A 15,765-nucleotide genomic window follows, 5' to 3' on the forward strand; every position below is an offset into this window, starting at 1 on the left:
TGTTTACGATATGCTAAATATCTTATTTAATTTTCAACTTATAGGTTGAAGATAGTTTTTCCTCTTAGACTTGAGACATTATTGTTGGTAGTAATAGTACGGAAAGTATCTACCAGAAGCTAAATCAGAGTATTTAAACTGGAAGAGGAGGAGAGACCAACTTTGTTTGTAAATGCTTCAGGACATTTTTTGAAATATATTGTTATTGTAATGATAAATTAGAGATATATTGTAATATTCAGTTCTAAAAGCATCAATTTGGGGGTGATTTCTGTGTAATTAGTAGTCTTTGCTGCTATAAGAAACTTATTATCTAGGAATATAGTCACTCAGTATTAAACATTTTCCTAAACTCTCAATTTAATTATTTCACTGGGCTGCAAAATGACAAAGTAGTACAGCAAGACTTATTACTGAGATGCATACTGTACTCTCAACAATTTAATAAAAAACAAACAAATAAATAAAGACTTCCTGACTTCACAATAGTACCTGTGAAGGGTTAAATGGTAAGAACATTAACTTTCAATAACAACATCCATCTTTGGAATACCTTAAAAACAGTGATTTATTAGTCTTCAGAACACTATGGAGAAACCTCAATTCTTAGTAACAACAAGGGGATTTTTTATTTTTAAACATCTTGAGGTGTAAATAGAATTACATGTGGGTTCGTATAAACTTTGGCATTCATCCCAGAGTTGAGCATAGCAGTCAGAACTCATAAGCCACATTTCTGTGACTGTTTTACCCAACTGGGCAGCTGAACTCCACCACAACCACTCTTTAACTTCCTATCCTCAAAGAAAATGAGGGAGAAAAAAAGATGGAAGGGGCTCAAGGGTTGAGATAAGGACAAGGAGATCACTCACCAATCATCATCACAGGACACAATGTTTAAAGTATGAAAAAATGGAATTGCAGCATAATCTCTACAGGAGCCAAAAAAAAAAAAAATACAGCATTTTCCTCGCATTTTTGAGGAGCATCATATTTAATACATGACAATCACCTGAAATAAGTATTTTGACTTCCCAATAATAACTACCAATATTTAATTGCCACTAGTTTACTGGCTTGATCCAGAGAAACTATCAACTTATTCTGCAGCAGGTGATAAAACTGTTGGTGCTCACTAGAGCACCTACTTGATATCTCATCATAATAGAAAAAAAAATGCTGAATCTGCTGCATGAAGACGAGCTCTTAGCTGTCACAGAAAATCCATAGGTTCTAACATTTCCCATTTCCTTCCTTTCTCTTCCTACATAGTTCTATAACACAAGGAGGAATGTGCCCATTTGAAAGGTTAAATATATATATATATGTTAACTGGTTTTTAAGTCCTGAAGAAACTAAAATTATTTTCCAACTGTGGGTGGAAACAGACATTCAGAAAGCAAGACCCTCATAGCCTGATGCTCTACACAGGGCCAAAATATTAATGTGAAGGAAGACAGCTTAGTGTCATTTACAGTCATGTTCAATGAGAATAATCAGAAGTGTGATTTAATCCAATTCAGCTTGAATGATATTCATTAGGTGGTGTATTTATATTGTTTGTACTTTGAATATTTTTTCCATTTTTACTTTGTAATGATTACACCATTAACTCCGGTTAGACGCCTAACAAAGTGAATAATATAGCAGGCAAAGGCAAATGCGTCTGACTCCATCTCTGTGAAGCACATATAAGAACATGAAGGGGAAGATTATTTTAAGTCATCTATATATAGTGCACATCAGCAGCAAGATCATAGCGCCACAGCCAGTTTGCTGCCTTAGGATTACCAGACTGTATATCCTGTATCAGGAAACATATTTAATAAATCTTCATGATTAACAAAAATTCTGCCACCAGACTCACAAAACTTGTTTCTGACTTTTCCACAGTCAGTCTTAAACAAAGATGCATGTAGCAGTTTCTTGATCTGCCAAAGTTTATTTGCATTTTGGAACGGCTAATCCATCTGATGAGGAAAAGGGAAGAGTGCTGTTATTTAGCAGCTATATCCTAGAGCATTTAGCTCATCTTCTGTGACACACTAACTGCTCAACCTGGTTGCACAAAGTCTTAAAACAAGAGTATGAGAAAATACAAAGAGCGGTGTTCCACAAACGGGTGCTTTGTATTTTCCCTTTTTAACTGACACTCTTGTCACTTTCTTACAGATTATCTATTCAAAAATTTACCGAGATTATGTGATTTTACTGTCAATGCAGGAGTCATTAACTGAACTACATGAATAAAAGATTATTTATTGCACTCAATTAATGACCTGACAGCTATAGACTATTACATCCCTGGCATTCACAAGCATGCTAGATTGCTTCTCAAGTTCAACAGCAGCCTGAGTCCAAAGAGAGATCTGACTCTGAAAATGGGGTTATGTGAATGAAAAGTATGAACTTCTTCATCTTTGTAACTATGAGCAATACTGTTAATATTCACTGCCTATATGACACAGTGGTAAAGTAATAAAATACCCTCACCATTGGAATAGACAAATAAAACATGGCTCTGTGCCTTTAACTGGTACTTTGTTGCTGCTGCTGCTAATGGAAGAAGTTGTACTGCAGACTGTAGTCCCAGAACATAAATAAATATATTTGTGCTCCACATTTTAAATTTTCCTCATGTGAATCAGGAAATTCTGCCACTCATAATCTGACAGTGAGTTACCCTGTGGCTTCTCTTTACCCTGACTTTGTCCAGAGAACACCAGGAAACAGGAAGGGGGCAGAATGCCTTTATCATCTTGCTTTACAATTACTTGTCTACCTGCACAATCAAAAATTAAACTATATAGGGCAACAAACTTCAGAGTCCTTTCCTTATCCTGCCTCAACAGCATTGCTTACAGGAATTTATTGGTAATAGTTATTAATAACAGCAATAGCAATATGCATTACAGCACAGAGATAGAATGTAACCAAAGGCATGTGCTAACTACATTTAAATATTGCAATTTATATAAATAACTTAGAAGCAGAAGTGAGTTAATGGAGTAGATATTAAAAGTTTTAAATTACCTTGATTTAAAAAAAAAAAAAACCTAAAGAATACTTTTGCAACAATATTATGAGCATGTATAGCTAACCAACACATAACCTTTACATTATATGATATACCTATATCATCCATAAACCACATATATGGTTTATTTTTGTTTTATTTATTTTGTTCAGTTGGTTTTTTAATCTGGATGCCTTCTCTATATTTTTAGTGTGATTTTATATTATTTCCAACTCATTAACAAATCTTCAGTACCTCAAACAAAAGACATATCAAAACTTCAAATCCGAAGAGCTATCAACTTAAAAAAAGGAGACGTGCAAGAAAATGCATTAAAACTATTAGGGTCTTCACCACGATATCACTCTCCCTTAGAAGGTTTTCTGTATTATGCATACTTGTCAATAAAGCAGCACACATTTGATCTCTCTGCTTAAAAACTGCTTGTCTTATTCTCATCTTCTGGGCTTTTTAGGTGTAAATGACCTGTTGTTTCATGTTACAGAGCTATGGTAAAAATATTCATCTGCTTTTCATGAAATTATTTGCATTTCTCTGAAAGCAGTCGAAAAGTCACTACCTTAAGCATTCAAAATTTTTTCTGAAGTTGTTATAAGCTAGTAGTTTTATCCCTCCTCCCATTTCCCCATGTTAAATATGATGGATATGTTAAGAGATCTATACAATGTTATTTTAAAAATGGATACTACTAAGAATCACAACATTACAGGAGACTGATTTCTCAGGAACTATAGAATAGATACAATAGGTCTGAAACCCTTGGTCTCTGGGAGAGAGCTCTTACAGCACTTCCATGTCGTCAATATTGAAATGAATGACACTGAAGCTTTCTACTCTGAAGCACTCACTGATGTCGTATTTAATAGCAAACAAAATCTTATCCATATTTTGTAGCTGTTCTGTATCTATAAAAAAAAAAAAATTCCCATTGCATTTCCAATTCAAACCTTTTATGCATCATTGCCCTTTTCTACTAATAGTTTTTTAGCACACTGACTTGAAGCAGAAATAGTTAGACTGGGTATTTTAATTTGTAAAAGTTATTGCTCAAAATCAAAGCAGAAAAAGGTTAAGCGGTGAATGGTATGAGGAATACAAGGAAATATATGCTAGAACATCTTAAATTTCTACTGATTTCTTTTTGTTCATATGCACTCTTCATTAGAAGGTCACACTTTTCTTTCTACAGCAGCAATTTGTCTTTTTTTTTTTTGTAAAAACTATTAAGTTTCAAAATGGGAAGAAATTTCAAAAATGAAGGTGAAAAGGTTAGGTTTTGTCAGCAAAACTTCTCACATATTATTTTCCTCCTTTAAAACTCAATTTAGTGTTATATGACAGGTATCTAACTGACAATAAGTATTATGTTTCCTTTATATTCCACTGTTACTGTGCTTTTAATATACAGAGGGAAAAGAGCAGTAGTAGGAGAAGAACGTTTTGGTCTATATACTTATTGAGTCTGTGACTAAAACGATGTTCCTGATTAACACAATTTAAGCATAAACCATTGTGCTAATTAGAAAGGATGAGAAAGTCCTTACATTTTTAATAAGAAATTAGGGGGGGAAATGTCACCTGAAGTGTAAAAAAGAAAAAAAAAAAGTAATTATTGCATAGTTCTGAAAAAATGGGGACATTTTGGTCAATGCAGAATCAAAATGTGTTTGGATTTTTGTTGTTGGTTTTTTTTTTTTTTTAGTTTAGATTTAGGCTAAACATAGATTGGAACTAAATCTAGACTAATTCTTAGATGAAACCAATTAAGATCACAAATCTGTTTAATTTACGAGTTGTCTTTTTCTTTAGGAAGAGATGACTTTCTTTTCAGACCCTATAGCACAACTAGTTAGGGAATAAAATATTATCACACATGGAAGGATCATTTCTCACAGCAAACGCAATTCACAGAATCACAGAATCATCTAGGTTGGAAGACACCTCCAAGATCACCGAGTCCAACCTCTGACTTAACACTAACAAGTCCTCCACTAAACCATATCACTAAGGGCTACATCTAAATGTCTTTTAAAGACCTCCAGGGATGGTGACTCAACCAGTTCCCTGGGCAGCCCATTCCAATGCCTAACAACCCTTTCAGTAAAGAAGTTCTTCCTAATATCCAACCTAAACCTCCCCTGGCACAACTTTAGCCCCTTCCCCCTCGTCCTGTCACCAGACACATGGGAGAATAGACCAACCCCCACCTCGCTACAGCCTCCTTTAGGGTACCTGTAGAGTGAGATAAGGTTGCCCCTGCACCTTCTCTTTTCCAGGCTGAACAATTGCAGCTCCCTCAGCCTCTCCTCATAAGACTTGTTCTCCAGACCCCTCACCAGCTTCGTTGCCCTTCTCTGGACCCTCTCAAGCACCTCCATGTCCTTCTTGTAGCAAGGGGCCCAAAACTGAAAACAGTACTCGAGGTGCGGCCACACCAGAGCTGAGTACAGGGGGACAATCCACACATAGATTAAATCCTTTTGACCTGCTGCAGCTGTGCCTATGGGCATGCACTAAGTATACATCGATTAACAAACAGAATACCCTTCACCTTTTTCTCAAAGATTTCACTCAATATGAATAGGACTTCAGAACCCACTGACATTGCCAGGTACTCCTTGCTTTACCATAATGCTTACACATGTAGATTGTACCACTGATGCAGCAGCCATTTCTTTTAGAGAGAATGAGTGGAAATCCAGTTTAAGCAAAGATGACAGGACAACTCAGTAAAAACAGGTGCTGAATGCGGATATCTAACTTCCTCATTAATTCCTTCAAAACAATTAATCAAATTATAGCTGCTTTACAATTTTTAGAAATATATATATATTTCAACGGTCACAGAGGTCACCTGAGTTAAAGTACAACATTTTGCTACAGATTAAGTAGATGAAATTAAACAGGTAACTCACAACTAACCATTTTTTTCCATTAAAAAAAAAACACTTGGTGAATGTTCCAAATTCAGCCATCAAGATCAAAATCTTCTCTGTTCTTTGAAATGACACAGTCAGTGCTCTATAGTCTTCAATGGAAAAGAAAGCTGTTAAGATATCATCTGCCCTATTAATATTTTTCCCTCACATTGATATAGCAACTACAGAACAGGAACATAAGCAATACCTGAAGGATCTGGAGGAACTCGTGATATCTATTTTATGATTTTGAACCCATGTATTCTTCAACCTTCCCATTAACATATTCTCAGTTCTTTCCTTTGTTATTTTCTATTGTTATAGTAACTGTGAGATACATAGTAGGAAGCCCTGGAGTAAAACCAAGAGTTGTGATCAAGCTGCATTCTAGGATGTACAGATGCTAACATGTCTTCATGAGGGATGGCATGCCATCATTGCAAATGGGAACGGGCTAGTGTCCCCAGCCCAGGGTCTTGCCTTGTTGATGTCAGTTACAATCAGGACCATATATTGGCACAGTTAGCAGCGTACACTAGTTTCAACATAATTTGTCTTTTTTTTTTCTTCAATACAATGCATGAAGTTGTACGCTCTGGAAGACAATGTTCCGCTAGTAGTAAGGCTATAAATTTACACACTTACTGCAAGCACTACATAGATGAACTCACAAAATAAAAACCTGTTGAAAATATTATTTGAGAATGCCCTGTCAAGTTTAGAAGTTATGTGAATAACCACTGGTTTTATCTCCTTTATTATCACACACAACAGAATTGTGTATTTTTTTAAATATGATAAAATACCAATACTATTAATTGGTTTAGCAGAAATAGCTAATTGCAGACTGTTGTGATATTTTTTCATATTAAAACTGATTCAGTTTTTGCTTATCAATACGCCTGTTAAGTGTAGACTTCCAATTTAGATTAGCCTAGAATGATAGAGACATTCCATGCATATGCAGCAGCACAGCTATTAAATTTTCATGAAAGTCCAAAAGGCCCACATAAATTATTCTCAATGCAATAGCACCATGCCATAAAAGAAAAAGTGAGGTTTCCTTGGCTGTAAAATGTTTCTTTTGTTTCTTATATATCACAGAAGCAATTTCACAATAGAAAATAATGAGGTTGGCAACACAATAGGTCTCGCTTTTAAGGAAATGAAAAAATATTTTTTAAAGGAAGTTGCCACTCTACTTTTTTCTTTGTAGCATACCTGATAGCATATGAATATAAAAAGAAACTTAAAGTATCCATAAATACATATTGAAAGTTAGAACCCATATGAGCTTTGGGAATCTTTTAGCTCTCCTCTTTCTTGGTCTTCCCCTACTTTATAAGCACATCTACAGTTCATCTTCTAGAACTTCTAAAGATGTAGTTCCATTTTTCTAGTCCAATTAGAAAACTATGTTGTATTCATAACTAATACACTAATAGGGTTGTAATCAAACCTAGTAGGTTTTGTTTGTTTCATTTCAAAATACTAAGAGGCTATGGTTAACTGCTACTGAAATAAAGTAGGTGAAACACTGTGTGGTAGAGAAAAAACATAAATGATTACTGTAGTTGCCTTGAATGTAATAGCATTCCAATATTTTACAATGGGTTTTGTTTTTCTATAAGGATCAAATCCCTTGCTCCTTGTCAAGTCTAACAGAATTGAAGGGCTACATCTAGAAGCACAAGTCCCTCTTTAGTTCTGTAGGCCATCAGTACCATGGCTGGTACCATGGTTGTTAGTTTTGTGTTTTGCTAACAATTCTGTTTTCTTCTCTAGATAGCAAAGTAACTTTAACGTTGATCTCTCTAATCTTTTGTTGATTAATCAGATAAGTTCTAAGGATGAAAGTTCAGGTAATGTATAAAAACTTGTCCCGGTTCCAGTTAGGACAGAGTTAATTTTTCCTCATAGTAGCTGGTAGGGTGCTATGTTTTGGATTAGGATGAGAAGAGCGCTGATAACATGCTGATGTTTTAATTGTTGCAGAGCAGTGTTTACACCAGGCCAAGGACTTTTCGGCTTCTCGCTCTGTCCTGCCAGCGAGCAGGCTGGGGGTGCAGCAGGAGCTGGGAGGGGACAGACCCAGGACAGCTGACCCAAACTGGCCAGAGGGGTATTCCATACCATCTGACGTCATGCTAAACAATATATAGGGGTGGCTGGCCGGGGTGGGGGGGCCGGCTGCTCGGGGATAGGCTGGACATCGGTCAGCGGGTGGTGAGCAATTGCATTGTGCATCACTTGTTTTCTTACACATTATTATTATTAATACTATTATCATTATCACTATTATTATTATTGTTATTATTATTATATTCCTGTCTTAATAAACTGTCTTTATCTCAACTCACCGGCTTCACTTTCCCGTTTCTCTCCCCCATCCCAGAGAGGGAGGGGGGAGGGTGAGCGAACGGCTGTGTGGTGTTTAGCTGCCAGCCGGGTTAAACCACAACAAAACTTCATAAGACAATCTGAAACTTCTTTCATAACACACTCTTTATAACTGATGACTCAACCCTGTGCCTGAAATGGAGATAAGGTTCAAATCCAACATTCACATGGACTACCTGAAGAAACCTAGGATGAAAAACATTACTGCAGATCAGAGACTTGAAATGTATTCTTCCATACCACAGGGCAACACTCTGAACTATGTACAACAAAGCCTCGGAAGCGTTCTCTATGTTTGCTCTTTGGGACAATTCAGAATGAAGAACTTACAAATCTTGACAACTGCTATGAGGTACATTTGTTAATCATCAGTCAGCCCTAAGCATAAGTGAAATATATGTTTCAATAACTAGAACAACAAAGAGTACAAATCAACAATCTTACACATGTATTTATAAACTAACTAAATGATGTTTATGTAGGTTCTCTTTTCAAGCCAATGGAAAATAGCACAGAAGATAACCACATGTCCTCTGTAGAATGACATATTTAAATATGGCATTTAATACCCTCTAAAATAATTCAAAATGTAAATAAACCCCACCTAGTTAGCGTCAAAAAACCAGACAGTCTCTGATTCTCTATAGATGTTTCCATATTAGCAATGTTCTAACACATTCCACTGAAACTTCAAACTGTGATAATGCAAAGTAACTAGAATAATTTGGGTTCCAAGATTTATAACTAACTTATTGCTAAAGAAAAACGATTATGCTCTCAGAATGCCAGAAAGGGAAAGTAATTCACAGGAGAGAGGGGAGAAAAACAAAGTAAAACTTCACTCATTTTCTGTTTTCATTTATGAGACTACTTTTCAAAAAGTGCCATCATGATTCTTCATGTTTCTGGGTTTCAAATGACCCTCAGCACAGGCCTTCTGAATTTTTCAAACTTCAAGCAGAATTAACTTTTCTAATTATTATAAGGAGGCCAATATAGCTGGATTTGCTTTTCTTTTATTTTCAGCAAGCACTGGGATCTTCCATCTACTTGCTTTTAAGTATTATTGGACATTTCTGAAAGGGTGGCTGGTGAATGAAAACTAAAAGGTCACCTCTTGATCATACAGCCAGATTGCAGCTGAGTGAACAACCTCACCTTACTCATTGCACTCCCTGTCTTGGCTAAGGTTCAGAACCAAAGTGGAGCACAAGACATGTTCTGAATAAGCTAGGTTATTAATGTCATTCTGCTGTAGTATCTAAATAACCTAGAATAAATCTGACCTCCACACTGCATTGGCTAATAGAACTCTTTTTTCTGTTCCCATTCTGCCATGTTTATGTTATGAGCCACAGGAACACTAAGTCCTCAAAAACACCTCCTAACTAAAAGGAAATCAGATGAACTGAGTTGTATCAGTAGGAATAATTTATTTTTGCTGAGATCTATTTTGAAATACCCCTCAGCATACTAAGGAATTCATATGTCAGAATTTAATCTTTTATATTATGCAAAATATTTTCATCCCCTTTGTGGAGAAGTTAAAAAAAAAAAAAAGTTTCAAGTTATTGATAGCTCAGAACAGTAAAGCCTTTAAGTCTGATTTTCATTTGCTCTTTAACAAGGTAAGAAGGCCTTAAAACAGGCATAAATTCAATTTAACAAAATGCCTGAATATAAAGCCTCAGTGAAGTTTCCTGTTACAGTATCAAGTTAAGTGTTCACAAACTTACCAGCTTCTGTGAGGCACCCAGAGATATTAAGTCTTAATAACTTCAGAGAATGTGACATTTTGGTGCATCTAAAGTTAGACAGGAACTAAACAAGTACTTTGGAGACCTACATTTTAGGCTTTGCAAGCCTATTTCACATATACCCTTGCATGGGTCTGGCAAAAAGTAATACATAAATAAATAAATAAGCTTTAATCTTCCAAATTAAAGGGAAAGGGAAATCGTATTTAGCTCATACTAGAACTCTAGTAACACCCTACCCCAAACCCTGCTTTTTTTTTTTTTTTTTTAAACTGGAAGAATTCTTTTCTTTCCAAATGCAATAAATTGTATAAGAAGTGATGTGATGAAAAAAAAAAAAAAAAAAAGTAATCCATAACAATGTCTCTTGTACATTGTTGTGTAAAATTGTAAAACTGGAAGCAAATATTCTACTTCAATTTTACAGATCCAGGGATCCTATTCTAATTTCCTGCTCCTTTCCCTCAGCTTTAACATCATTCTCTCTTTTGTGCTTAACCATCAACAACCCTCTTGCTTTATTTTATCTGCAAGTAATTTCATTTTAAAGATTAATTTTGTTTTAGCGTGCTTTCAGTTTTCAGGAAGTTGCCACTGGCTTTAATAGAAGGAAAAATCTGGTTTCATTAGCTATAGTGAAATCGGAATTGATATTTTTTGCAACGGCAAAAATGTTATGCTTGAATAATATTCCTGGTCAGATACTTCCAATATCTGCCATATTTTCCAATTTGCAACATTCTTCCTCCTCACTGAGTTGTGACCAGAAATATCAAGGTTATATTTCTGTTTCTGGGTACTTTTCAGAAGATAATGTTCCCATTAGCCATGTGGTTACTCACCAGATAGAGGCATCAGGTGCAATTGAAGTGGGAAGTAGTCGATAAAACAGTTCCAGGCTTTGCTCTCCTTCCCAACGTGTAACTGCTTGTACCTCATGTTCGTCTCCTTTGAGTTACAAGTTTAAAGTTATTTCCAGAAGTGAAACACTGGAACTACCCTTTAGCATAGGCACCTGCAGTGTAAAGTGTTTTATTTGTTAAGAATTTATGGATACCTCCAGAAATAATATATAGATGACCTTTACTAATATGGGCTCACAGGACCTGAAACTTGATAAGACCTTCAATATTTTCCCTCTCACATTCAGTTATAATTCCTTCTGAGCAGAACAAATATGAATGAGGGAAAAAAATCACCGCAGAGAGTACTTTTATGTTTAAAGTTTTGATTCAAGCTATTACCATATTTTTTAAGAATAAAACGTGGAATAGGAACAGAGCTACCTATATAAATATAAACTGCACAAGAAGGAATTATTTTCTCATGTAAATAGTGTTTCACACTTTGGTGGACAAATTTTAAATGCAATTTCAAAAATTTTAAAAAACATGTATAACTTCAGCATCTCTTATCAGTAGCAAGATCTTTCAGATGTGAACCTAATGCTTTGAACACATTCCATTCTACAGTGCTTTTTAAATTTAAGAACAGCATGAATGAGATGTGGGTATTTTTGAATGAATTAATTTGAAATATGAAATAAGCTTTTTTCAGTTAAAAATTTAGTCCTTAGTATTACCTGGCACAAATATATAGAATGATTACTTTTGTTCTCAAATGAGTTTAGGGACTGCTGTTTCAGCTGCCAGTACCGTAATACAGATATGCATTTTGCTGATAAGTATTCTTGCAGTGACCCTAAAATACAGCAGTTTATTTGTCAGTTGGTTTACTGACCAGCTGAAGTACAGAAATTTCTGTATACGTTGGTTTTGTTTGTTTGTTTTCTTGAGAAGTCAAAAGTTTTCAAATGGGAAATAGTCACTTAAAAAAATAAAAATCTATTTAGTTCAGCTAAAAGACCAACTTTCTATAGAAAAGCATTATGGAGAAAGATTTTTCAGCCATTTCTGAATGTGTTTGAAACTGCTTTCTATTTACTATTGATATTTACTTCATGACAGTAAATTATGTTATATTAAAATGTAATTTTACATTAGATTAAAGCCGCATCTGTTAAGCAGATGTTTTTATAGACATAAATCTGAAGATGTATAAATGGAAAAAAAATAGGAGTACAGTGGAAAAAGAACAAAGTACTGTAAAAGTTACTCTTGTAGTCAATGTGATAACTAGCTCTTCCAAAATGAGTACAAGGTCTTTTTCAATTTCTGTCTCTAGCACCAAAGGACAATTGGACTAGGTCTCTTATCCACAGCCATATAATCAAGTGGTCTAGCTAAAAGCATACACAATATTTCACAGGAACAAAAATTAAAAGTTGAAATTTTATTCCTCCCTGAGAAAAGGGAAACACTGCTTCCAGGCTCAGATCTGCCAAATGCTCAAGACACCCATCAGGAGTATCAGGTGCATGCACCAAAAAAATAGAAATTCCATTTCAACCATGTCACTGGTAATGAGTATCCTCAAGAACTAGTCCTCACCTAGCACACAAATAAAAATTGCCCCGAAGTAATAAATGGTACTTTATATGCAGTTTGAAAGGCATGTTAAGGTTTCTACATTCAATCATAAATACCTTTTCATGGTTTATAAGATATGATTAACAACAAGGCAATAGCTAATGACTTAGAAAAGGATTTTTTCCCATTGTTTAGACCACTGTATTAACAGAAAGTTAAGACATCAGCTATAGTCTTGAAAAAACACCCTAATGCAAACAGAACTAGGAATAAAAACGTATGTGTTCTCTTTGGATGTGAGGCTGTATTAGAAGTCTTCTAAAGCATGCATGACATATAAAATCAAGCAAACAAGCAAATATGAGAGAATCTACTAAAAAGACAAAAAAAAAACAAACAAAAAAGCAGGCTATTGTGCAATACTCTGACATATTATCCAGTTATACTCTTTACTTAGGTAGTCCAAAACCAAATCAATATGAGCAAATTCATAGAAACAAATTGATATGAGTTTCCTTCAGGTTTACAAATTCACTCATCAGGAACAGTGTCAAACTATCGGTATTAACTCCCAAGCTTATTTTTCCACAGAACAGGCAGCAATAAAGGTAGCCCAGCCTTTCACTGTGCTGTGAGGGCACCTCAGCTCTGTTTAAGAGCCAGGAGCAAGAATAGCTTTTTTTTTTTTTTTTTTTCTCCTCTCCAAGCCACTTCTTCACATCCTCACTGCAATTGCCAGCAAGAGGTGACAAAGTACAGGATGGGATCACCAGGCTAACTACAAGCCGTACAAGACCACCCACTACTGCACCGAGCCAAGCCAGCAGCTGCCTGAATGTCACAGCACTTGATCACACCTAGGATGAAACAGAAGCACATGCCAGCCAGTAAATTGATGGAAACTATGTCATGCTATGGATGGGTGACAGCAGGGAACTGTTTACTTAATTACACTTTGGGGAAGTGTCCAGTTGACGTTTTATGAGCCAGATTCTCAGTTTGGTTTTATTTAGACACCTCCCCTCCTCTTTTTTCTTTCTTCCCCCCCCCCCCCCCCATTCCCACATACATATTTGAAATCTCATGGTTATAACAAAGTAGCCGGGCAGTCACAGGTAAGTCCATAAAAGCAGTGGAACACCCTGTAATTTCCATGCCTTACATGCACACATAAACACTTAACCCCCACACATCTGAGATGTCTGAAATCCTTTTCACCCTTTTAAAAAATTACCCTTCCATCAGCACCAGGTACAATGTTTGGTGGTTCTGGCAGCTACTATTTTCTACCCCATACCATTCGGTATCCAGAAATTTGGCAGTCCTTATTGACATCTCCTGAAGGGCCTAATTTTCTATGCATTTTCTGAGCTTACCTAACATATAAAGTTCAAACTAAAACATGCTGGAAAATGGCATTGTAACCATGTTCTACTAACTCTGGCCCAAAAGTACCAAGTGTTAAATTATAGGCTTCTTCAGCACACGGACATAAACCAACTTTTCTCCTAATCCCAAATAACGACCCACCTGTGAGACTATGGGTATTTCCTCCACTTGAAACTGGTCTCCCGGACACACAGCAGTATAAAACTTGTGAGAACAGAAGAGCAGGTAAGAGGGACTCTCCACACCATTGCCTGCTCGTCAAGAAATAGCAGAAAACTCAGCTCAAGTTCCACATTCCCTTGCTTGCTTTTGTGTTGCACAATAACTAAAAATATAAAATAGAAATAGATAAGAGTAGAATTATATACAGATGAAAATAGAAACAATCCACAGAACATTAACTAAAACCACAGGACCCTGCCTTTTTTGTCAAGCAAGGATCAAAGATAAACATACCCTAACTTGTGACTCTGTGGCCATGAGTTAGCTACATGAAATAGCAGAAGTAACTCCAGGGTCAAACTATCAAAACTTACTGGATTTGCCTACACACACCGAAATAAAAAGCAAAACCAACAGCCATGTCTAAGAAACCCCGAAGTCATCACTACACCTTGTCTTCAGGGAAGTCTGCTGTGGGACATCCTTGGTCCCCTAATTCCCAGGCAGGAAACCAGCCTGGGATGTGCCATGCTTCCTTCCAGCAATATCCTCAACCCCTCCATGTGGTATCAGGATTTGGAGTGGAGTGTTGCAACAGAAAAAGTGGTGCATGTTTAGATTCTCCCTTACACAGAAGAGGGATGCAAACGTGGCGCACATTTGTGTCAGAGAAATGTTTCCAGGAACTGCTGCTGAGACACAGCCACAGTAGTCAGAGATGTAAGCAACTTTACACCTCAAAGAAAAGATAGAGGGAATGATCATCAGCTTTGTAAGTACCACCAACTGAAAGCTGGATTTTGAAACTGAACTACTCCTTCTGATCACATTTCTTTGTATAATATTTGAAGAGGTATGTGAGATTTTTTTCCCTTTCCCCGTCCCTTAAACGCTGGTCTTCATGTTTCTGAGTAACTAATTAAAAGATATTTTTTTTTTCTTTTTATATCTAGATTTTGAGTACCTACATAGAAAAGATAGGAAAGATTACCTCCCCCCAAACGTTTATGCAAACAAACTTGCAAAGATGAGTTCTTGAGGATTCCTTTCAACTCTGGTATCTTGGTAATTAAAAAATAATTAAGCAAAGCAAACAAAGCAAAAACTACTTGGGTGCCATAAAAGGATAATTATAAACTACATCTAGAGAACATTTAATTCCTGTGGCTTGATTTCTGACAGCTTCTTTTTAATCTGAAATCTGAAAAAATACCTGTAACCCGTCATGTTAATTGTGGTTCCACTTCTGAATGAGGATTCAATGTTGAATATTTCTAGCAAATAAATATAGATGTCTTCCAAAGCTATTTCAACAGCACTTCTACAACTTCATCCACAGCATTTCTATTCATTACAAGTAATCTTCAATTCCTTTATTCCTGCTCCCCCCTCACACACATATACTATGTAACAATTACTTTGTGTGATTACTGCTGAAATCCACAGCTCCAATTCATCCCCATATAGGACAGTCATTTTCATCAACTGTTCTTAAGCTCTATCAGCAAATACTACAAACTTGCTTCCAAACCTTAAATCTAACTATATGTTTAATTCAGTCAGGTAGAAATCAATATTCTTTTCTCCCTCCTCCTCCTACTGTCACAAGAAAGTAACAAGCTTCTTAGAAGTGGTGAAGGGATGAATTTGCACATATATTATTTAAATGTCCA

General features: G+C 35.9%; 1 protein-coding gene across 9 annotated transcripts in view; it reads right to left on the bottom strand.

Moving 5' to 3' along the window:
- The window catches only part of LOC310898849 (uncharacterized protein), a 283,775-nt gene that overhangs the window by 191,053 nt on the left and 76,957 nt on the right, over positions 1 to 15,765 (bottom strand). For 5 of the 9 annotated variants that reach the window (XR_014583787.1, XR_014583788.1, XR_014583789.1 and 2 more), the window contains 2 exons: positions 14,072 to 14,255; positions 10,955 to 11,127 (listed from right to left, as the gene is read on the bottom strand). The exons of 2 other annotated variants lie outside the window; for them this stretch is intronic. The gene's annotated coding sequence lies outside the window, so the exon portion shown is untranslated. Of the gene's footprint in view, positions 1 to 6,135; positions 8,542 to 10,954; positions 11,128 to 12,961; positions 13,399 to 14,071; positions 14,256 to 15,765 lie in introns of those variants that run through there. 2 more of the 9 variants (XR_014583792.1, XR_014583793.1) reach the window with 2 other exon arrangements.

This window comes from Anser anser (assembly GCF_964211835.1).
Source record: "Anser anser genome assembly, chromosome: 4".
Lineage (NCBI taxonomy): Eukaryota > Metazoa > Chordata > Aves > Anseriformes > Anatidae > Anser > Anser anser.